The 23,096-nt window shown below is 41.9% G+C and overlaps 1 protein-coding gene across 13 annotated transcripts in view; it reads right to left on the bottom strand.

Annotated features, from left to right (window-relative positions):
- The window catches only part of Ncald (neurocalcin delta), a 432,618-nt gene that overhangs the window by 284,377 nt on the left and 125,145 nt on the right, over positions 1–23,096 (bottom strand). For 12 of the 13 annotated variants that reach the window (XM_023702327.1, XM_023702325.1, XM_023702330.1 and 9 more), the window contains one exon: positions 9,530–9,582. The gene's annotated coding sequence lies outside the window, so the exon portion shown is untranslated. Of the gene's footprint in view, positions 1–9,529; positions 9,583–17,542; positions 17,555–23,096 lie in introns of those variants that run through there. The other variant, XM_023702328.1, reaches the window with a different exon arrangement.

Raw genomic sequence — 23,096 nt, 5'->3', positions numbered from 1 at the left:
TTTTTTTCCAGTAAGGGTGTACAGGGTCTACAGGGTCTCACTACGTAGATCAGACTCATACTGATCCGCTTGTGTTCAGCCTCCCAAGAGCTGAGACTACAGGCACACGGCACCACACCCAATCTCAATCGCCATGTCAATCCCTGACCCCTGCATCTGCCTAAGCAGATATTTTAACTTACTGAGCTATTTGGCTGGCCCAAAAAGGAAGTCTTATGTTATTATCTGCTTCTTCTTTGTCAGAATCTTTTCAATTTATGTCTTGTACTAAGTAACTACTTTGAAGATAATGATGCATAATGTCATAACTATTATTGTCCTCTCATTTGGTTATGAAAATTTGGAATTTTTTTCATAAAATAAAAAGAGAAAAAAGATTGTAATCATCGTGTACCACAAACATGTACTGATAAAAAATTCTAATAAAAATTTTTAAGTAATATTTGAGTCCAAATGCACACAGACAAAATAAAGTAAATGCTTTGTACTGATAGTGTTTGGACAGGATATCCTGTCTGCATCTTGTACTATGGATAACCACTAAGAAGATAACAACATACAATGTATTAATTATCGAAACTGTCCTGCTAATCAGTTTTAAAACGGTCTCATTGCTATTTGTCTCTCAATTTAAAAAAAGGAAAAAAAAAAGTAAATGCTATACAACCTGGCCTCTGTATCTAGCATCTTTCTATGATACTAAAGGAGAAAGAAAAGCTTTGAAAACAGGACATCAGGATAAGTGTAAAATTAGTCTTTCCTGAACTGTGAAAACAATAACTTTGGCAGCATAGTCTCCCAGCACCTCACACGATGCTCAGCACTGGGCCAGCCAGAGTTCAGGGCTCTCGGCACAATCCTCCACAGAGGCTGAGTCCCTTGCCTCTAGGACCCAGCACCCAGGTTTCAAACATCCATAGCGACCTCACAGAGGACCTTGTGTCTCGAGCAGACACCAAGATGGAGATAAAAGCAACACTGCTCCTAGGAAAAGGCTTCAGGATGTCTTGGCCAATTTGGGCTGCTGTAACTGAACAGCACAGATGGGTAACTCTGAAACAGTAAATATTTATACGCCACCTCTGAAGAGATTCGCTGCAGTGGATGTCTAACTGGTGGTCAACTTGTTATACCCAGCAGAACTGAACTAGCCGATACGATACTGGGTGTGGGAGGCCCACATGAGGATTACTGCAGGCAGCATAAAAAGCATAACAGAAGGGCCAGGGAGATAGCTCAGTAGAATAAGCGCCTACCTGGCAAGCGCAGGGTCTTGAATTCAATCCCCGGTACCAGAAAAAAAAAAAAAAAAGACTAAAAGCATAATAGGAGAAGCTGTAGTTATGCTATTAGGGTAGTTATTAGAGCTGTTGGAAGCTGTTGGTTCTCTTGGGTTATTTTGCAGGAAGACCTTGTCATGCTGGCTTCCCTGATGAACTTGGTTGTTCTTGTCAGAAGAGAAGCTTGTGACCTCATTGTCACCAAGAATAGTTATGGTTCATTTTCGAGGAGCTCTGGTCCTCACCCTGAGCATCGCTTCCTGGCTCTGGAGGGGAAGATAGTGCACTGCTCAACTTCATGGAGAAGCTTGTAGCATTGGCTTTCCTGATGGGAACTCAGCTTTCTTTATTGCTGGAGGAGTTCGGGACCTCTCTGTTGCTGAGAATGGCTGTGGTACTTTTAGGGAGAGCTCTGGTGCTTGCCTTGAGCATTGTTTCCTACTCCAGTTCAGGTCCCTCAGCCTGCTAGCACAGATCCTTCATCCCACTGGCATAGACTTTTTAGCTTCCATCACTAGATGTTTGGGCCTTTCCAGAACAGATCCACAAAGCAGGCTTGCATGAGACTTTGTCATGGGCTCTAGGCCTCCAGTTGGACTTGTGGGAGGCATTGTTGTAAGTTCTAGGCTTTCTGCTGGACTCATGCAGGATATTAGGATCCAGGCCCTCAGCTGGTCTTTAGTTTGTGGACAGATGGTCCTGCACGCTTGTATATGATTCTTTGGGTGATTCATTATAAAATAATCTTATAAAATCTGTCCTGTGTTATATTGTTCCCCTTGTAAAAACCCCAGACCATGACAGCCTGCTTCCTGGTTCCTCAACAGCCGCTCCTCCCAGTGAAAGAAGCCAGCACGTTCCTCCGGGCCTCTCTTACATGGGCATCAATCCCAACCAGGAGGGATTTTCCCGTGATCTTATCACCTCCCAAAGACCCGCATCTCTTAATACAACCACTTTGGAGATGACTTTTAGCACATGACTTTGGAGGGACCACAGCCATTCAGGCACTAACAACTGGGATAAGAAGTCCCACTATAAGAAGAAGCACCATAAAAATCACTGCCTATAACAAAGAGTTGGGTTTTTGAGTTCCAGAAACACAAAGCTCAAAGAGGAAAATGAAAACTAAGCAGCTTTAAATATGCATACCAGTGATAATTGTTCAATTAAGTTGAATAATTTGACTGTAAAATGCATTTAAATGCCTTCATTTTGTGCCTTATTCCTTGGGGTATCCTTAGAATAACCTTCACAATATTTTGAAATGAAGGATTTTAATGTCATTATTAAAAGTACAGTCAACTACAAAAACATAGAAACAATGATTATGTAAAACCCTCTTTCTCAAACATTCAAGGGAACAAGAAGTACTCTTGCTCATTTGTGAAAATGCAAATTCTGTTCATCAGGGCCGAGGGGCATCCACAAAGCTGCACTTCTCACAGCCTCACAAGGGACACAGATGCTGCAGTCCCAACAGCCCAGATGGAGTACCCATGATGTGGAAAGTGAAGCAGCTCCCAGCCGACGCTGAGGAGACCATTCCCAGCGTGGCTCAGGCATCGCTATGATCTGCGTGGAATCAGTGTGGTATACTCCTCGGCTCTTAGGACACACGTCACCCTGCCCTAGGACCACTGCTCTTATGCCCATCTTCTGAGGAACTAGAGTTCTCCACAGCGCCCGTCCCATGGCTTCATTCTTATCCTTTCAAATGCCTGTCTATCCCATCTCCCACTCACAGAAACAAGTCTTCCTTCCCCTACCACAGCCCTCTCACAATAAGCTAGTCTGTTGCTCCTGCTCTCATAAGCATGCATTTCCTCAAAGAAAGGATGTCAAATACAGCCGAGCCAGGAAAAGAATATTTCAATCCTCCCAGGTTTCCTAGTAAGTTTTTTATTGTTATGCTATTGCTTTCTTTTCATTCAGTTTTCTTTCATTTCTCATGAAAGTAGGAATAAGAAAGCAAGATTTGAATGAGTTCTTACAGGGAAAGGGTGGGCTAGCAAGACTGCAAAGAATCTCTGGGTTCATGAGCCAAACTTCCCAAGCTTCCCACGTATCTGAGTGGGAACTCATGAGAAAGTTGAGGGGCAAAGCCAGAGGATGAAGAAATACACCCTTTGGTAGGACACAGGCAAGAGACTCCAATCACTTCCAGAACGTCATTTCTTACTAACCCATAGCTTTCAACCCGCAAACCTCCCCAGCTCCACCATCGAGCTAAGGTTCTCTTGTGCTTGGGAAGGTAGAAAAATCAAATGTCTGCCCCCTGCAGGTGGGAAGAGCAAGAAACCCTCAGGCCCAGGATGCTGCACAGATGCTACCACTGAGCCCGAGGCAGGAAACCCTCCCACCCAAGCACCCCATAGAGGCAAGACAGAGGCTCACTCACTAGAGAACAGAAACTCACAAAGCCCCTCCCAAGGCCATCCAACACTGAGGCTGGGTCAGGAGAACTGAGAATTCAGCACCACAGCACTTTTGTACAGATCTGACCGCTGGAGCGGGGAGCTAGGCACAGACATGGAGGGAGGTTCTCACTGAAGAACAGGCATGGTCTGCCAAAAGCTGAGGGTGAGCTTTGAACACACCAAGCCTAGCTAGGCATCAGATGACTCTGGGTCACACCGAGAACTTCAGCATCTGGGACACCTCAGGATCTGGCCAGCATGACCCAGCCACTCAAGATCACTGTGAAGTACAGATGCTATTAACTACTAACGAGATTGACCCTGCCTACAGAAAAGGGGGAACACCAATTATTTCATTTATTACTACTGCTCTTTTATAAGCACTGTCCAACATTCAAGGAAAACTCTGAGAGCCTCAAAAAAGCAAGAGAAAAATAATTCACTTTTAAGACAAAGCAGTAAGGGCCAGCCAAATAGCTCAGCAGATTAAAGCGCCTGCTTGGGCAGATGCGACAGCCAGGGTACGATTCCTGGCATGCTGTGCTGGCCCAGGGCGTGCTGAGACAGTGGAACACTGGTGGATCACTATGAGTCTGATCTATGTAGTAAGAACCTATAGGCCCTTACTAAAATACAAAAAAAGAGAAAGAAAGAAAGAAAGAAAGAAAGAAAGAAAGAAAGAAAGAAAGAAAGAAAGAAAGAAAGAAAGAGCAATACAGCCAGGTATGGCAGCATATACCTGTAATCCAAGCACTTGAGAGGCTGAGGCAGGAGGATCATTGCAAGTCCAAGATCAGCTGGAGCTACAAAGTGAGCTCAAGGCCAGCCTGAACTGCATAGTGAGACCTTGTTTCAAAAAGAAGAAAAAGAAAAAGAAAAAGCAATCCACAGAACCAGAGAGGTGGTCCAGACCCCGAAACAATAAAAAAAAACAAAACCTGTAATATATGTCCTGATGGAGCAAGCACAATCAAGAAACTTTAACACAACTATTAATACGTTAAAGGCTGTTGTAGAAAAGAAGGATACAATGCTAGCAAACATAGTCCCAGTAGAGAGAAGGAAAGTATAAAAAAGAATCCAAGAGAAAATCTAGAAATAAAAATGTAACATCAGTCATGAAGAATTTCACAGGTTGATGAGGAGATATGTAAGAAAGGAATCAGTAAATTTAAAGATAATCAATAGAGATGGATGTGGTGGGACACACTGTAATCCAGCACTCTTTTTTAAATTTTTTTTTAAATCCAGCACTCTTGGGAGGCTAGGGCAGGAGGCTCACATAGTTGAGCTCAGCTCAGTCAATTTAGTGACTCAGCAAGACCTTGTCAAAAAACAAAAAGTTAAGAAAGGTCTAGTAGTACAGCTCAGTGTGAAAGCTCTGGGTCCAATCCCTAATACTGAGAAAGAAAAAACAGAAATTGTCCAAACAAAATTCCAAGAGAAAGAATAATCTGTAAAAAGGTAACCTGAAAGCTGCAGAACAATAGGAAGTAGTCTAATATTGCAGGGAGAAAAAGAGAGGTCCACAGTAAAGGGTGGAAGACAGCTTCTTGCATGCTAAAAATGCGAGAAAATCTAGACATCCATCTAAAAGTGAACTCTGGCTATTTCTTCATACAAGACTCAAAATTTATTTTAAAATGAATCCTATAGCTAATGAGATTTGTTAGAATATGAATAAAACAAGGTAGAGGTTGAGAAAAACTATTTGTGAAACACACACTTGATAAAGGGTTTGTACACACAGTATATATGTAATAGCACCATGATATGAAGACAAATAATTTAATTTTTAAAACTGACAAGTAGTTTGAACAGACACTTCCCCAAGAAGATCCAAAGATGGTAAAAAAAGCATATGAAAAGATGCTCAACATGAAAGAAATGAAATTAAAACTACAATGAGAAAACACTATATGCCAGTTCTGATTCCTAAAATGGCAAAGATAAATAATACCAAGGGCTGTGGAAGCTGAAAAGAGTCACTTACTGCTGACTGGAATGTGAAATGGTATAGTAACTATGGAAATGATTTGGAGATCTTGTTTTCAATGTTAAACTTGTACTTGTTACCATTCCAATATGGTGCAATAGCTCAGTGACTTAGACCTATCAGAAAAGAACATTTCAGGGCTGGCCAGATAGCTCAGCAGTCTAAGCACCCACCAGCAAGTACAGAAACTGGGATTCAATCCCTGGCACCACATGTTGCCCTGGCTCCACCCCCTGGTACTCTGAGCCAGCCACTGAGACCCAGAGTGGTGGCACACACCTGTAATCACAGCACTAGGGAGGCTGAAAACAGAAGGATCACTACAAGTCCAAGCTGCCTAGTGAGACCCTGTACCAAATACATTAAAAAAAAAAAAAAGAAAGAAAAAGAAGCATGTTCAAGAGAAATGAAAACCTGAATCCACAGGAAGTTTGCTCACAAGTATTTATAACAGTTTTATTCACGGTAATCAAATCCCATAAGTCACCCAGATGCCAGGCAGTGAGAAAATAAGTAAACTGAAGTTACCATCCATGGAATTCTACTCAACAATGAAGAGAAGCAAACTAGTGTTATTTGAAAAAAAAAAAAAAAAAGAATGAAAACTATGCCAAGTGAAAGAATTTGAAACAAAAAGCTACATGTTCTATGACTCATTCATACATCCTGGAAAAGGTAAAAACAAAAATCAGAGCATAGTGGTCCAAGGCTGGAGGGAGAACACACTTTCAGGACTGCATATGTTCTAAACCTTGCTCGAGGCAGGGCTCACATTATTGCATATCTTTGCCCAAACTTTTGAAACCAGGTATTTTAGGAGAGTGAATTTTACTATTGCTTATACCTCAGAAAACCTAACCAAGATAAATGAATACATAAATTGTACTTTGACAAAACAGTGATTGTATGGTAAATTAGATATTCACATGGAAAATAAAATTAATCTTGACTATGTCACATCATGTCTAAAAAAGATGATTCCAGATGGATTACAGAGCAAAGTATAAAGATAAAATAATATAGCTGTCAGAACATAAAACATCTTCATAATCTCAGGATAAGGCCAAGATTTCTTCAAGTAGGACAAAGTGGTGATAACCTGATAATTACACTGTTAAAGGGAGTTTAGTTCCTTAGCAATAAAAAGGCAAATCAAAGGAAAGAGAAGATATTTGTAATATATATATACCCTACCATGACCTTAAGTGCAGAATGTATTTCTTTTAATTAACTTATTTTTTACATTTTTTTATTTATTTTTTGTTACGGGGTCTCACTATGCAGTTCAGACTCGTAGTGATTCTCCTGTCTCAACCTCCCTGAGATTATAGGCGTGCACTACCATGCCCGGTTTTGGTGACCTGCTGAGCGCCTGGTGCCGGCACAGCATTCAATTCCAGGGATTAAACCTGGGTCACTTAGACCACTGAGCTATCGCCTCAGCCCCTATATTTCTTTAAGGATGTCTACAATTAAATAAGAAAGATAATTTCTTAAGACAATTCAATTTTTTCCACATTTTTAAAAACATTTGAAAGGCTTTTCACAAAATAAGATATCCAAGTGGCCAATTAACATATGAAAAAGTTCCCAGTCACATTAGTCTATAGGGAAGTAATAATCAAAACTACAACTTTATCCACTATAACAGCTTCAGTGAAATGAAAAAAAAAAAAAATCTTGTATTGGAGAGGATACAGAAAACTCAGAAACTTCATACCCTCGCAGTTGAATGGCAAAATTTTTAATCAATACAGCTGCTTTGGAAAGCTAACTGATAGTTCCTTTTCCTCCGCAGCCCCTGCAGCATTTGTTATTGGCTGACTTCTGGATGGCAGCTATTTTTTCTGGGGTGAGATGGAATCTCAATGTTGTTTTAATTTGCATTTCTCAAATGAGCAATGATGTTAAACATTTTTTCATGTATTCACTTGCCATTTGTATTTCTTCCTCTGAGAAGTATATATTCATCTCAGATGCCCATTTTTGGATTGGGTCTTTGAATTTGGGGTCCTGATTTTTTTTTTAATTCTTTATATGTTCTAGATAGAAAGCCTTTGTTGGAAGGATAGTCAGCTATAATATTTTCCTAGTTTGTGGCACTTTTATTGGTGGGAATGCAGATTGGTACAATCACTATGGAAATCAGTGTAGACATCCTTTAAAAAGCTAGGATTAGAGACCCCATTCAAGCCAGCTATTCCTCTCCTGGGTATTTTTCCAGAAGAATGGAAAAACTTCATACCACAACAATATATGTGCACCCATGTTTATAGCAGTGTGATTTGTCATAGCTAAATCCTGGAAAAAACCCAGATGTCAATCAACTGAAGGATGGACAAAGAAGATGGTATTTTTACACATAGGATTATTATTCAGCTATAAAACGGGATAAATTTGAGACTTTTGTCAGTAAATGGATGCAACTAGAGAACATACTCTTAAGTGAAATAAATCAGACTGTCATGTGCAAACACTACATTGTCTCCTTAGTGTGAGAACCTGAAAGAGAAAAATGGAATCTGAAGGATACAATAGATATGAGGAAAAGGGAATGAACTTATTCAAAAGTGAGTTGAGAAGGACAGGAGAGGGAGTCAGGGAAAGAGATTTATCTAGGTATGTAAGCAGGATAATTTGGACAACTGTACTGTGAATTTCTGTTGGTCTAAGGAAAGAAGTAGTTAGTCTTTAATGTGCTTTGTCTCCTTTTTTCAATTTTTACTTTTTGTCTTCTTAATTTCTTATACATTTCTTTTTTTTTTCTTTCTTCCAAGTTTATATGCATATATCTGGTAATATGAATAACTGGTTGGAAGACAATACTATGTATTACAACAAATACTATGAAATTCATATTACTTTAAGTGAAATTCTGTATCACTAAAAGTATTTTCTGTTTTAACTCTAATCTGTACTCTCTTTAAAAGATAAAAAACAGAAAACAAAAAATAACTTTTACTTGTGAATTATAATACAATGTAAACGTTTTGTAAGCATATAGTATATCTCAAAATGTCATATAATGGGCCTATATATTAAAATATGAAATAACTATGTGATTTATTCAAATAAGTAACTAAATCTGACTTTTGGAATAAACATTCAGATAGGTGGTGAAATCTAAAAAAAAAAAAAAAAGTTAACTGATAATATCTTCCACAGCTAAATATATGGTAGAAAACCCAAAAATTCCCCATGTGTACACTCATATTTAATAGAAATGTGTACATGTAATAAAACCAAAAGCATATTTTACCAAAATGACTCAAGAAGAAATAGAAAAAAAAAAACTAAATAGATCAGAGACTAAATCATGGGTGAAAATTCTTTTACATCAGACTCGGATTGTTCCATTGCAAATTTCTGCCCCATAGTGAATTACCAAGTAACTCCCATATTCTGAAAACCATTCCTGATAAGGAACATACTAACCAGAACATTTTTTGTCTGATCTCATGTTTGGTAGGCATAAGAAATATAATGTGCCCTGACCAAGTTAGTTTTATCACAGTAATGCAAGCTAGCTTAACATTAGAAAACCAATAAAGTTAAAACATTACAGAAAATGAAAAGATTTTTAAAAATCATTTCATCATCTCGGTAGATATTATAGAACATCCAAAAAAGTTCAACAACCACTCTTGATAAGAACCTTTAGCAAACCAGAAATAGGAGAGAAACATTAACCTGGTATAGAGTAAAATACCTTGAATTCCTCATGTGTAGGAGGGGCATAAAAACACATCATCTAACTCACAGGCCTAGCTGAGGTTTAACTAAAACGCTGGGGTCAGGTATCCGGGAGCTGGGCGAAAAGTGTTGCACTTTACCTGGTGGCAGATCTTGTCTCACAGCAGACAGCAGGCTCAATTCAGAAGCCGCTCTGTAAAAACAAAGAAAGAGGTGGACTCAGACACCTGGGAACCTAGAACGCCTGCAGACTGCAATCAGTGCAAGATCAACACCCACCTGGGGCTCTGTGCATCCTTCAGTACCTCTGTCCCTCCAGTTCTTCCTCTCCAGCCAGCTGAGTGAGACCTTCTCGCGGTCCCCTCCACCTGCCTGTCATCCACAGCACTTAACTTTCTGCCCATCAGGCTGAGTGATAACTGTAAATTTTGAGCATGCCATGCTTCTCCTGACATCTCCCCCACAACTTCCTCTTTATGGTGCATGCCTTGCCAGGACTTCTAAGGCCCTGTACAATCCGGGCTCCTCCTGCAGCCCTGCTGCTCAGCCCTCGGTCACCTCTGCACCTGGCTGCTTCAGTCCACATCCTCCACGTCCTCCTCTGCCGCCTCTCAGCTCCCACAGGCTCTGCTCACTGGCCAGCACCACCCCTCCTCCCAGTGTCCTCCACCCGACAGATCTTGCTGTTTGCCACAAGTGGCACTAAGCTGCGTGTCAAGCCAGCTGCTGCTCCGGACAGGCTCCAGCTTCTCTATACACTTCTCCCAAAGCCCACATTTTCCCTTTGTAGCACCACATGCATCTAGTTATTCAATATATCCAGCTTCCCCATGACAAGAGTCCCCTCTGCCCCATACAGCTGTGTCCTCAATACCTAGCCTAGCTCTAGACCCAAAGAACACGCTTAACTGATCCTTGTTGTGTCACGATGGGTAAGCCCATGTCTCACCCCTTAGCTTCCCAAGCCACCTGTGCATTCATACTAAGGGTTTCGTAAGGTTTCCACTTCAACAGCAGATTGCACTGATGGTCAGGACTCACTGGTTGCAGAACCAATGCTGTTTCTATACTACCATGAAAGGAAATGACAAAAGGAATATGATGCAATTTTTCTGTGATTTAAAAGAGTTCTACTTGCTTTAGACACACATTTTTATTATGTACATAAAGAGAAAAATATGAAAATATGAGTGAAATAAATCTATTGGTGTTATGGTTTAGATCTAAAATGGTCCTCAAAGCCCCATGTATTTCGAAGGTGATTGGATCATTGCTGACTGGCTGGTAGGAGGTAGGGTCTGGTAGGATGAGGTGGTCACTGGGGTGTAACATGGAGGGCTCCTCTCCCACCCCACCTCCTCTTTCTCTCTGCTTCCTGTCCACCAGGCTGTGAGTGACTCTCCTGTTCTAGACCCCTCTGCCATGCTGTGCAGCTTTGGAGCCAGCTGACCAAAGAACAAAACCTCTAAATATTGTGACCCAATATAAACTTCTCCTTCTTATAAGTTGTGAGTGTCAGGTATCATTTCTCAGCAATGACAAGGTGACTAAGACACTTGGGAATCCCAATTTAAGTTGATACACACACAATGCTATCCTCTGGCCATCAAAAGCATGAGTGACATGGCCTCTCTTAAGGGCATCCAGTCATCTTTAAGACTTTTCCTAAGGTGACAACATCTTTCCACAAGTGCTGCTATTGGCAAGAAAATCTGGTGACAGATGTCACCAGAAGATTTCAGTCAACACTCAAGAGTCACATTTTCTCTCAGGCAGCCATTGAACACTGATTGAAAAATACAGGGTATAGTCATGCAATTAGAAGCACCAGGAACACACACACAACCCCTGTGAACATGGCATAACTAACCCCCTGAGAATCACAACAAAAGATACCTTCGATTCTGTGACACATCATGTAGCCCAAAACATCGCAATATGGAGAAATAAAACTGTCTTGAAATAACAAACAAAGGCTTTGAGGTACTGCAGAGAACTGGAAATTCAAGAAAAGAACACAAATGCCCTCTCTTACACACACACACACACACACACACACACACACACACACACATTCACTCACATGTGGTCACACTCACACCTGAAAACTCCTACTGCTCACACATGGAGCTGGGAAGGTGGGCACAAGCAAGCTCACCCCCTCGGCCACTCCCTGGCATGGGGCTCTCTCCCTGAGGAAGAAAGCATTTCTGGCTGTCCACTGCCCAGTAGAGGAACAGTTCCTCCCAAAGGGCTCACTTCTCTGTAAGCAGTGTTCTCTTATTGAAAGACATTTAAAAAGACAGTGCTGTGACATGCAGAAGTGTCCCAGAAACATACTGTCGCATTAGAGAACCGTAATGCAAGAGGTTCCTAGCCCTCGGCCCAGCATTCCAGGATCTGAGACTCAGTCTGCCGGCCTTCAACCACAGTTGAGAAAACAAGGAAGGCTGGGAGATCCAGGAGAAGCCCGTAGTTCTCTCCACAGTTCAGTGTATTTATCTAAAAATGGACACATGGGACTAGATGATGAACTAACTCAAGGTCCCAGCAGAACCAAGATGGCACACTGAAACGGGAGTGTTGACAAGAGGGGACCATTCTCATGGTGTGGACGGGTTAAGAAAATCATGCTCAACAAATCCAGACAGAAGCTGGAGGCCCAGCCTGCCAGGACCCAGAACTGTGGGACACAAGGGCTGAAGAGAGGATCCCAGCCAAGGTCATCTCTGGTACAGAGGGAAGCTTTGCTATAATGTGAAGAAACCTCTCAGCATTTATTCCAGAATGCTGAGGAAATCACACATGCACGCATGCGCGCATGCGTGCACACACAGCTGGCATTCAGCGTCCAAGGCTTAGGCAGACGGCAGCTCCCTGCACTGCACGGGAAAGACACAATGCCCACGGAGGGCCTAACACAGGGCAGCTCTGCTCTCTGTGGCTGAGCTCTTACAAAACAGAGCAGGGTTCAGCTGCGAGGTGGTAGCTGATGCCTCCCACTAACGCCCCCCACCCCAAAGCCTCCCTTTTCCAGAAGCAGGACCTCTGGCATCCTCTGCCCCAGAAGACAGTTGCCAACAGGAACAAGGAAACACCTTCTGACACTGGCCTCGCTGGGCCCAGGCAAGGGGAAGAGCTGAGCCACATTTGCCGCCCCTCGCCCGCCCTGCCCTGTGCCTGGCCAGCCTGTGGGCTCTGTGTGGAAGGACAGGCCAAGGAGGCCAGGACTATGCAGGCATAGTGGTGCCACAGGAGAGGCTTCTCAGTCCCTTTCCCCCAACCCAGGCCAGGAAACAGGAGCACCCAGGGCCCTCTCATCTGCCCTCTCCCTTGGCCAGCCACTGCTCCAAGTGTCACGTGCCTACCACACCACACCCGCCCTCCCCTACTGCTGTGTCCCCCAGGTCAGGGTGCTCAGCACTAGGGCCCATGAGCAGAGTTCTCAGGGAAAGTTTGATGGACCTCTGAACATTTTCTGGGTGACATAGCTCTTGAAGGAAGTCCCTAGGATCACGTGCCCAAGACCCTGGCCCTGGCAGCGGCCACAGTTCCTAGCATCTGCTTTTTCTTGAGTGTAGAGGTCATGCTGCCCTTCAAAGCATGCAGGATTTCACTGGAACCACAGCACTGATCTCCAAGGAGGCAGCAAGGCCAACAGAGAGGTGTCAAACTGGTCTGAGAAACAATCTCAGAATAGACGGAAACCACAGTGGGCTGGAACAAAAACCCACTGGGAAAGAAACAAAAATAAGTTTTCAAAGAAAAAGATGTGTTTTATTTTGTGAAATGAGCCAGATCACTTCCAAGAGGCTTCCCTGAGTGAAGGAAGACTGATTTCCAGCTGCTCACACGCTCACAGGTGCATGGAGGCCCCATCCAGAGCCTGCTGCAAAGGAGCCCAGCCCCGGTGGAGCTCAGTAATTAACGCACTGGGCGAGCTCACCACATCGCCACCCTCTCCTCTGCACAAGTGCCAGGGCTGCGGGCTAAGATCTTTACCAAGGGTGATTCAGCAAGCACGAAGTCGAATCCCGCTGTACTTCTGCCAGAGTCCTGAGAAAGAACGTCAGATGCTGGGCTTGTTATTCTGCTGGAAGCTGACTGGGAAGGAAACAGAATGCAATGCTCCCAATTGAAATATTTAACGGTTTAAATATTTAATGGTTTTTTAAAATTTACCATTGAAACATACAAAAAATAACATACTTTCAAAAGTGACAATGTGGCTCATCTCACAAACACACACAGACAGTAAGTCTGTCCTGAAAACTCCAAATAAAGCAACCTGTCAGCTGTAAAATGTAAGCACTCCTTCATAAATACTTTGTGCACTTCCAATTCTTTCAATAAATACCATGTTACCATATCAAAAGTCCTCAGCGAACATCATCAGCCTCTGAAAACATGAATGAACCAGTCTCTCATCACATCAGTCTGGATGTCTCACAGTGCTGAGCACTCACCAGGGGCAAATGGAGCTCCTCACCTCCGGCCCAAACAAGAATCCCTTCCTTTTCCCCATCTCCCAGGCAAGAACCTGAGCAGCCTGCTCTACCAACAGCCAGGCCTGCAGACTGTAAGTCCCAAGGTCTGGCTCCTCTCTCGATCCCTGTTGCCGCAGCAGTAGGTCCAGCCTCCCTCACCCTATCTAGCGGACAGCCCTAAGATCTTCCAGGCTTCCATGCCGCCCATCTAGTCCTCCATCCTTGAGATGCATCCCTCTCCCATCCACATCAGATGTCAGCCCTGTACCCATGCTTCGCAGCTCCTGGTTGCTGCACAAAGAACTCAAAATTCAGTGCAGGGGGCTCCCTCACACCCTGAGCTCCAGCCTTATGAAACTGTTTACAGATTTCACCCAACTCTCCTACCCCACCTTCCAAGGGTCCACCCAATAATTTTGCCTCATTCCAAATAAAATCTGTTCTGCCCTGTATCCCAGGTCTGACCCTCAACAGGCCCTCTTCCTCTCCTCAGTGAAGTCATTGCTGCACTGGGAGAGCCCTTCCCAACTACCTTGCTTGACTTGAGCTCATTATGGGGTTCATTACCTAAGTTCACAGTGATGCCTTGTAGAAAGTTCCCTGGAGGTCTTTATTCCCCAAGAGAAATCTGGTCCTACTACCCTATGCATTTGTCACAATTGATGGCTGTCTACTGATGACCGGTTATTATTTCAGAGCTCGTCATCCCCTGTAGACACTCATTCACCTCTGTGAAGTAGAGATGGTTCCACTCCAAGTTTATCTCCAGAGGCTAGCACAGTGCCTAGCACTTATTACACGTTTTCAAGTCAATATATGGCAATTCCAACCTTCCTACTGCTGTAATAACAATTTTCTGTTCAGTGCCACCATGCAGGTTGAAGGGGCCACTGCATCCCTTGCAGCTCAGTTGTGCTCTGGGAAGGAGCCTCGTACCTCCTGTTGTCAAATGCACTTCTATGCTGCTCTTCTCCCTAGCCCAGCTAGAGTAAAGGCAAAGGGCACAAATACAACATGCTGTCTTGGGTGCCACTGGTCTGTCCTCACAGCAAACACAGCTCCTGCATGTTACAGGTGATCACTGTAAGCTTGATGAGCAAATAAAGGAGAAACAGAAAGCAAATAACAGGATGAAAGTTAAATGTGTCCTATCCTTGGAGGATTTACCACATAAAGAGGTAAATATCAGAAAGATCAGAAGTTTTGAAATCTTTATTGCCTCAGTTACTCTTCTCTCATTGCTGAAGCAAATACCTCAAATAAAGGTATTCAAAATGAAAGAAGGAAAGATTTATTTAGCTCACAGTTACTGGAGATTTCAGTCCATACTCAGCTGGCTCCAAGGCAGAGCGGCACATGGCAGAGAGCAACCTTTCATGGTGGCAGCAAAGAGCAGAGAGCAAATGGATTAGTGGCAACAATGGCTGCAGAGAGCAAATCTCTCTCCCTTAAGTTGCATTCAAGCTATCTGCCCCAGGCTGGGTGTAGTACTTGCACCCATAACCCCAGCAACCTTTACACCCATAATCCCAGAAGCACTCACACCCATAATTCCAGTGGATCATAAGTTAATCACAAACTCTAGAAGTCCGCCCCATGACTGCATGAGGCTTTGGGAGGATAACCAGACATAAACCCTAGCAATTATGGACTTCTTCTTACAAAGGCTTAGCCATATGAAGTCACAGCTCTTGTGGGCAGTTTCATCTGGACTAGTCTGGTAAGATGTGCAGCAGGCTACAGCCAGACAGTTTCCATGATGCTCACCTGTGACTTTCATCCACTCATCTGTACAGAGAAATCTGCAGAGCCAATCTCAGGGAAAAGAGCCACGATGACCACTTATTTTGGTTGCCTGACACTGTTCTAGTATAAGTCCACCACCTTGTATAATTCCTGTATTTCACTGTGTTAATATTTTCTATAACTATGTCACCATCAATAGGGTTACAATTGGAATGAAAAACCTCTGTGATCTGCTAAAATCCTCTTAAGGCAGCCTCACACTTCAGAGCACAGTCTCCTTGCAGGCATTAATCTTTCTCCTTGGAGAGAAAGAAGTACATATAAGCAGACTAATATGTGGCTGCCCATGAAGACTAGACACCCATGGGAAGGCAAAGGGTCACACATAGAGATCCAGGGTCCAAAGATCACTAAAACCTGAGCACTGGTCCCCGAATACTAAAGAGGATGCAAGCCATACCCTACAGCAGGTGTCCTTGAAGCTCTTTCACACCTACCCAAGGCCTCCAGTCTTGGAGCTACAGGCTTAAGGAGGATCCTTGGCCTCCTGAGAGCCCCAGGATCCAGCATAGACGTACAGCTCTCCTCCTACCTCTCTGCCCTACCTTCCTGTGGCCCCATCTCCTGAGTGGATCAGTCTGGCAGAGGTCCATTCCCTGTAGATGATGGCCAAGAGCAAGAAGCTGAGTTGGTAAAAGCCAAATTCTCACTGGTGGGAAGAGTTGAAAGGGTGTGAAACACTGCGGATGAACCACGTGTGCTGCTCCCATCCCCATATGCTAACAAGCCCAGCCGGAGAGAGGTGCCAGATTAACAGAGGAGATTAAGGAGACACAGTGGAATCTGGACCCCAAACAAAAAGCAAAACATTTAAGGAATCTGAGTGTGGGCTGTATTTCAGATGATCTTGTGAGATTATTGTTGTCTTCAGGGTAACAGTGACATTGGGATCGTGTAGAATTTTCTACTTCTCAAGAAAAATGCACAAAGATTCAACCCAGAGCCCAGGCCCGGCGTGTGAGTGAGAAGACCCAGAGCCTGACAGATCCTCATCAGACCTAGAGTGCAGGCCTGGCATGTAAGTGAGACCGCCTGGGCCCACTGGATCCTCATTCAATGCAGAGCCCAGGCCCGGCGTGTGAGTGAGGTAACCCGGGGTCTGCTGATCCTCATTCCACCCAGAGCCCAGACCCAGCATGGAACCTGCAGCAGAACTCCCCTGCAAAAAGGCTAAAGGCAAGACCCACCCTGCTGATTCAGAAACAGACATCTTGCCAGAGTGGCACAGAGGGTTTAACTCCAAGGGCTGCACAGCAACCAGATCCAAGCCACACCCACTTGGACGACTTTGAACTTGGTAGATCCAGACCTGGTGCTAAGGTAATAACTCTATCTAAGCTCTACACCAAAAGTCAGAAGTAAGTGCTGTAGAAAATGACAAAGAGAAGGAACAAAATGCAGTCTCAGTCCCTAAGCCTACCCAGAACAAATGCAGAAGACACTAGCATAGAAGAAATTGTAAATCACACACCTGAAATCTCTGAAATAATAGCGTCTGAAGTAAAGAAACAACTACAGAAAGGTATAGAGGAAATCAGATCAGAAGTAATTCTGAAAAAAGAAATGATAACTATACTGAAAGAAGTACTAAGCACTTCTAAAGAAGACACTGATAAAAAAATAGAGCAGAATATAAAAATGATGGAATCCTTGAATAAGCAATATAGGAAAGAAATAGAATGCATGAAGCAGATCCAAAGTGATATACAGGAATTTAAAACCTCAATCACAAGCTGGCAAAACCATCTGAATGAAAGTGAGAATAGACTTTCAGACCTTAAAGACACCATTGAAGCTAGTGAAAAAGTAAGAAAAGATATCTCAAAAACAACTAGGATGCAGGAAAAAATAATTCAATACCTGCAAGACGATGCACGATGCAAAGATGAACAATGTGAGACTAACAGGCATCAATGAGAAGGAAGGAGTCAATACAAATGATATAAAAAGAATATGGGCAGAAGTAATAGTAGAAAACTTCCCAGATATGGGGAAACTATCTGACATTCACGTAACCGAAGTACATAGAACTCCAAAGAACATCAACCCAATTAAAACCACACCAAGACGTATAATAATCAAGATCCCAGAAATTCAGCACAGGAGCAGTATACTAAAAGCCACTAAAGAAAAGAAACAGATCACATTTAAAGGAAAACCCATCAGGATAACGGCAGATTTCTCTTTACAAACCATCAAGTCAAGAAGAGCATGGAACAAAGTACTTCAAGTCTTGCAAGAAAACAAATTGCAACCCTGCAAAACTCTCTTTCAAGTATAATGGAGAAGTGAAATACTTCCATAAAAAAGAACAACTAAAGCATTTCATGGTGACAAAGCCAAACCTACACAAACTACTAAAAGATGTTCAAGAGAGGGAGCAAAATGACCACAACTTCATGAATGAGAATGGAAAGAACCCACCAAATAGGGCAAACAATTAAACACAGAGGAATAAAAGGTATACAAAAGCAGTCTTTCAGTTCTTCTTTTGTATACAGCAGCAAGATATTTGCATCAGCATACTCTATAAATGGACTTCTCCTGCACCCTATGGGTCATGATTCTGTCTGGATCTACAGGGTGGATATCAAGGAAATAGCAGTAGCTCAGTCCCACAAGTGACACCTGGACACCAGTGTGTTATGGATATTATCCATGTCCCCAACACACTAGAACTTTGTTCAATATCCTGTCCCCAAACAGAAGTACTGGTCATTTATTTGTCAATCCAATATTTATCTTATGTTTTATTCTCAATAATTCTTTACTATCATGAAAACTTTTTCTTAGTTCAATTGTTTTGAAACATGTAATTTTTAATTAATCAGTATTTAATTTTCCAAATATTGCTTAATCTTAATTTTTGTTTTAAGATTTATACTGTATATTTGACTTACAATCTATTTAAAAGGCATGATATGATATTTTCTCCTAGTATTAGAAACTTTAAAAAGTATATTTCCATTTTCCATTGACATTGTATTACTTCTTCCCTATCTTTTATACATACACACACACATATGAAAAAAAAAATGTATAACCCGACATAAGGTTGATACTGTTTCATAGAAATCTTTAATGACCTTTTAAATAGGTTTATCTAATATAATTTACATAGTCCTACATAACTATCATTTTGAGAGCTCTTTATTCTTCATCCAGGAGCATACAGCAACTTCTCTTGCCTTCTGAAGTATGCTCTTTGTTATTTCCTATATGCTACGTCTGGAGGCATTAGAATATTTTGAGTTTGTATAACTGAAAAGTATTTTACTTTTAGTTTTCAAAGGTATGTTTGCTCAGTATAAAATTCAAAGAGGACAGATATGTTTTTTTCCTTTCCTTCAGTCCTTTAATTAGTCTAGTTTCTTACACACTTGGTCTTTTTTTTTCTAATGTGAAATAAGATGCTATTTAATTTTGTTCTTCCATAGCTAATTTTTTTAATGTATATGCTTTAATGATTTTTTTCTTTACAATAAGTTTTGGACAATTTCATTTTTGTGTATCTGGGTAAGATTTTATTCAAATTTCTTGTGCAAAAGATTAATTTTTCTTGGAAATGTGTTATAAGTTGAACTAAATTCAGAAATTTTAAATCTTTAAATATTTATTGCCTACATCTTTCTACTTTGAGAATTATAATTATATGAATATAAGTTTCTTGATTTTGATACAGAGTGAACTATTATATGATTGATCTGTAAATTCTTCTTTTTTTTGCCGGGGGAGAGGGGAAACTGGGGATTGAACTCAGGCCCTTGCGCTTCCCAGGCAAGCACTTATTCTACTGAGCCATCTCCCTGGCCCCATCTTCTTCATTTTTATTTTGGACAATTTTTACTGTTATATTCATTTAAATTTGTAAATAATTTATTTACAATGTGCAATCTATTATTAATCTCATGTGATATATTCATTTCAGAAATATTACTCTGAGAATCACTGTCTATATCTTATATCTTTCAAATTTCAGTATTTGTCTACAATTTTAATATATGTAATTATTGATTTTCAATAAAGTTAATGAAAAAAAAAGAAATAACCTCAAGAAAAATGCACAGAAATTTTCAGAGATGGAGCCTTGAAAGAGAGATGTGAATGTCCCTGTGGATCTCAACCCTCAGACACGCTGGCCTGAGGGGCAGAGGGCAGCAAACACAGGGACTGAAAGGCAGTAACTGTCTGTCCATGACACTGTAGAAGTTTTATAAAGTAAAACAGGACTTAAAATTAGTAAAAAGTAAATAAAAGCCCTTTCACAGGTGCTTACTAAAGACTATCCACAATACCTCATGCTCCTCTTTGAAGGATAAGGAAACAAATGCCCACAGCCCCCCCCCCCCCAAGGAGGGTTGTTTACTAAACTGACAGGGAATCCCCACTTTCTGGTGAAAAAATAGCATTTCCTGAGGATGGGAACAAAGTGGCACAGCTAGGAGGCTCCTGCTGGGCTCACTTTTGCCCACCAGGGAGGTACGAGCCCCAGAGCCTGGAGCATGGGCCTCTGTGGCTTATTCCAAGGCACTCGATGTAAACTCCCTGTCCACACTTCTGAGTGTGAAAGGAGCTGTTAACCAGACAGGATGCTGGATGGACAGTGTCGGTAGGAACTGTCCAGGAAAATCTGCCCCATCGGTGGGTGACAAATACATCAATGAAAGTGACAAGTGTTGGAAGCCTGTGGAAAAAAAATCATACAAAGCAACAGTCAAAAATATATTGCTTGCCATTTAAAAGTAATGAAGTGATTCCTCTGGAGGAATCAAGGAGGAGTTACTGGAGGAGGGGAGTTTCAGTTGGCACAGAAATTAGAATATTTCTACAGACAGATAAAAGGAAGGCCATTCGGCATAGAAAGGGTTGTGTGAGGAGGCATCTTACAGTACAATCTGAAGAGGGGCTCCCAGAAAAGACAGAGGTGAGCCTGGAGACCAAGGTGGACTCTTCATACTCCATCCCACAGGCAGCCAGGAATCACTGAAGTGTTCTGCCTAGGACAGTGATCAGGCCATGGGCAGACCTGGAGGCTCAGGCTAGCGACTGCTTACAGAAGGGTCCCCATACAGGACCCCCAAAGGTGACTGTCACAGAACTGATTCCACACACTCTCAAAACCACCTTCATTCTCTGCTTCACATACAGCACTAAGGATTACTTCTCCCATCCAGTTTTCATCATAAAGATTTTCTTAGACCATTGCCACAAAGCCACTGTTGCTGAAACAAAAATGAGATAAAGTTTCAGCAGTAGAATTGTTCAAGCTAAAAGATGAAAAACGGAAAGCAGTGTGTGAGCTACAGGAAAAGGCAGGCTCCCAGGAGGACAGATGCAGAGAGTTTTCTGAGGGTGGGAAGTTACATTTGGAAAGCACAGCTCATTTTCATGAAGGTTCTTCTGCTACACACGAAACCTGAAGCAACCACACACTTAGTAAGATTAACTCTCTTTTCCTTAAAGGTTAATCTCTGACACATTATTGAATTAGTCTGAGAATTTTGGAGGAGAACTAAAAGGAAGTGTTTCAACAATTTTCAGGTTTTCCCCCAGTATCTGATAAGACAAGTTCTCAGGTCTCAGAGAAGAACAAAAAAGCTATTAATATCGGAGCCTTCCATAAGACGGGAACAAGGCTATACAACCCAACAGGAAACTGGTGCTCCAGTCTCTACAAAGCCAGGAACACACATAAACAGAAGCTGCATATTCCCCATCTACTGAGGGTGTTTGTTGATTCTTGAGGCATATTCCTGGTCATGTAAGGTATTAAGGAATTGGAGAAAGGCCTGATTTTAATGCATACTTCTTGACTTTTCAGTTCATGGAGCTTTATATTCACAAAAGACATCAAGGAATAACATCAGGGGGAGGGGAACAAGAGTCAACTTTAAGAGGGCCCTAGTGGTCAGAGATGTATTCATCTGAGCTTTCAAAGATGGCTAAACTAAGTAAAACCCATCAAGTATGCTCAAGTCCACAAGTTCACGCATGTATGTGCAACTTAGGAGGAGGAAAGAAAACTGATTCTGTATTTTGTAACCAGAAATGAGAAGCATCAAACATTTATCTTGGCCTTCCTATATGGTACACCACTGGGTAACCAAAAGACAGAGAAAGGAAAGCAATTCTTTACACAGGTGGTATGACTGAAAATTTAAAAGTGTCAAAATTACAATATCACCATCTACTAAGCCCTAATGAATAAAGGAATCTAGGCCTTGAATATTAGTGATTGCTAACATTACAAAAAGACTGACAACACAAATAGCACATATGTTATGTGCTTCCTGAGGAAAAACAGCCCCAGTGTTGCCAAAGGACTTACAGCTGAATCTGATCCACTCTAAACCCTGCACCACTGCAGAAAATGCAGAGCTGCAGGCTCACTACAAAGAACCACAACAGTGCAGGCAGCACACTCCAGACAAATAAGTCAGGGCTTGTCCCAGATATGAACGCGCTGTATATAGGAAGATACAGAAAAAAGAAAAGACATAGAAAAAAGATATAGGTTAAAAGAAAGGGATAGCAAAAGAATTGGGTTGTTTTTAAAATAAGCAAGACAGAACAATGGCACCTAGATTGGCATTTGAGTGACTACTGCAATACCTAGATGCTTTTTACCTATGAATAGAAGGAGTAGGTCGCAACCAAGACAGGACACATGAAAGGGACTACTAGAGGGGCAGCAAAGTCCTATTTCCTGACCTGAATGCCACCCACAGATAGATTTGCCTCACAGTAACTCATGAAGATACATATTCGACTTGAAGTGTGAGTTGTATCTGCATTCATTTTATAATAATGTTGCTTTATTTAAAAGAAGAAGAAAGAAAAGAAGAAGATTCCACAATTCTGGGGAAGACAGCAGAGTTCACAAATGGAAGAAAAATTTCTCTGAACAACTGTTCATGAACTGAATTGTTCATGAACAGAAGCATCTATGAATTGAGGCATTAAAAACTAATGTTTTCTCAATTTTTCAAGTTATGATAGGTAAATAAGGCAAAAATGATTTCTATTAGAGAAAGGTGAGCTTCAATATGCACACTTAAAATTTTATGATCAACAGTAGAAAACAAGTTATGTAGGAATAAACAGGGGCCAGGGAGATAGCTCAGTAGAATAAGCACTTGCCCAGCAAACATAAGGGCCTGAGTTCAATCCCTGGTTCTGAAAAAAAAAAAAAAAAAAAAAGAATAAACATACTTCACTGAAAAGAAAAGCTGTCCATAGTTCTTCATAATTGTATGGCCTTGTTTGTGGTGGGTAGGAGCACTGCAGCCACCTCCCAAGCACGAAAGTGGGCTGTGGCACAAGCCAGGGCAAGCCCTATGTGAGTCACAGGGCTCAGAATATCAGAGTACTAGTATTTTATTTTATTTTTATGTATTTGGTTTTTTTTTTTTTT

Source organism: Octodon degus, unplaced genomic scaffold (genome assembly GCF_000260255.1).
Source record: "Octodon degus isolate 3935 unplaced genomic scaffold, OctDeg1.0 scaffold00148, whole genome shotgun sequence".
NCBI lineage: Eukaryota > Metazoa > Chordata > Mammalia > Rodentia > Octodontidae > Octodon > Octodon degus.
The sequence above is the reverse complement of the archived record's forward strand: the minus strand, read 5'-3'. Positions and strand labels throughout refer to the sequence as shown.